The following is a 2,036-nucleotide window of genomic DNA, read 5'->3' as shown; positions in this document are numbered from 1 at the left end:
CTTCCAGTGAGTCCCAAAAGCCAGAATGTTTTGCATTCTTGAGCCGAAAACTTTTTAAGTAAATCTGCAACCTTTTGAAAATTCTCTGGTGTTATCCAGTCTCCAAGCATTCTTAGAATAGAATCTCCCTTAGTGTATGATGTTCCATCAAACACAGCAGTTATTTCAGTGGGAGTTGACACAGTAACAACTGATGAAGATATTTAAGAATCATCTTGCACAGGTAACACATCCTCAAGTAACACCTGCTCAAGCATTTGCCAGTCTTTTTCTGCATGATTTACTCCCAAGAACTCGAAGAAAGAAGCAAATCCTTCATTTAGCCGCAAGTCATCCCACCAATCCATGATCACAACATTTCCAAACCACTGGTGCACAAGTTCATGAGCAATTACATTGGCCACGTCCTGTTGATTGGATGAAGCTGATTGTCTCAAATCATAAAACAGGTTTAATTCTCAGTAAGTGACAATTCCCCAGTTCTCCACGGCACCGGAGACAAAATCTGGATTAGCGATTTTTATCTAGTTTAGGAAGAGAATATTCCATAGCAAAGTATTCTTCAAAATATTCAAACACAGTTTTAGTTATGTTTGCAGTATATTTGGCAGCCTATTTTTGTGCTGGCTGGACATAAATAGTGAGTAGTTTGCCACTCTGGGACATTTTCTGTATGGAGGTGAATTGTTATACAGCAAATCACACCAGGTAAGTGCTCATGGAGACACACTTCATAAAAATGGTTCATTTCCATTTGTCACCTACTGGCTGGCTCTTCTTTCTCTACTGGCATATTTGAACATGCTTGGGATTTTGTGGGGTGAATGATGGATATATTGTAAGTTACCTTTTTGTTCAGTTCATTGAAGCATGGGAAGAACTTCCTGGCATCAGTCAGCTCACGGTCTGTTGGTGCTATACTCGGTTCCAGGGCAATTACAGTCTGTCATGGCAGGGAGGCATGGTGGCTGGAGGTGTCTGGAGCAAGATCAGCCGAAGCTAAACTCTCACATCATTATGCAGGCACAGGAAGAAACCTCAAATTTCTTTATTGTTAGCCCTAAATCTATTCTTAACCCTATTATGAAACATATCCATGGCCCTAGGCCCAACTTTCAACCTAACACAGGCCCTATCCCTAGCCATGTCCATAGATAAGCTAAAGCCCTAACCCTGACAATAGTCCTCAATCTATTCATTACAACCCTAGCCTAGCCCTAAACCTAGCCCTAGTCCCAGTGCTAGCCCTAGCCTTAAACATACTGCTCACCCTAACCTTAACCCTAACCCTGAAACACACCAACATGACATAGCCCTTACCATAGTACTAAACCTTTTCATAGGCCTAGCCCTAACCCTAACCCTAGCCTTAACCCTAGTCCTAAACCTAGTCATAGACCCAGCCTTAATCCTAGTCTTAGCCCTAGACCTAGTCCTAGCCCTATCCTTACACATATCACTAGCCCTTGCCCTAAACCTAGCCCCAACTCTAGCCCAAACACTTGCCCTCATTGTGACCTTATGCCTAACTCTAGAATAACATTAACCCTAAACCTAGTCCTAGCTCTAACCCTACCCTTTCCTTACCCCTAACCCCAGACCTAACCCTAGCCCTAAACATAGCCCTATTCCAAGCCCTTGGCCTAGCCCTAACCTAGCTCTAACTAGCCCTAACTCTAACCAAGCATTAACCCTAATCATAGTTCTAACCCTAAGCTTAAAACTAACCCAAACCCTAGCCTAGTCTTATCACTAAATCCATGCCAGATACTGCTATCCCTAGCCCTAGCTGTAGCCCTAACCCTAGACATAGTCCCACATCTGATCTTAAATGTAGCCCTAGCCCTAGATATAACCCTACCCCTAACTATAACCCTAACCCTAAGCCTAAACCTAATACTATCCCCAGATCTACAATAGAACTAAGCCTTGAGCTGAAACCTAACCTTATCTCTAAACATAACAATAGCTCTAACCTTAACTCCACATGCTACACCTATCCTTAATCCTGGCCTTAACACTAGACCTAGTCATAT

General features: G+C 42.7%; 1 pseudogene; it reads right to left on the bottom strand.

Annotated features, from left to right (window-relative positions):
* Nucleotide 1: 1 nt before the first annotated feature.
* LOC103740916 overlaps nucleotides 2-2,036 on the bottom strand; it is a 5,127-nt pseudogene continuing 3,092 nt past the window's right edge.

This window comes from Nannospalax galili, unplaced genomic scaffold (assembly GCF_000622305.1).
Source record: "Nannospalax galili isolate Female #2095 unplaced genomic scaffold, S.galili_v1.0 scaffold18580, whole genome shotgun sequence".
In the NCBI taxonomy this organism is placed as follows: Eukaryota; Metazoa; Chordata; class Mammalia; order Rodentia; family Spalacidae; genus Nannospalax; species Nannospalax galili.
This window is presented reverse-complemented; position numbering and strand designations above follow the sequence as displayed.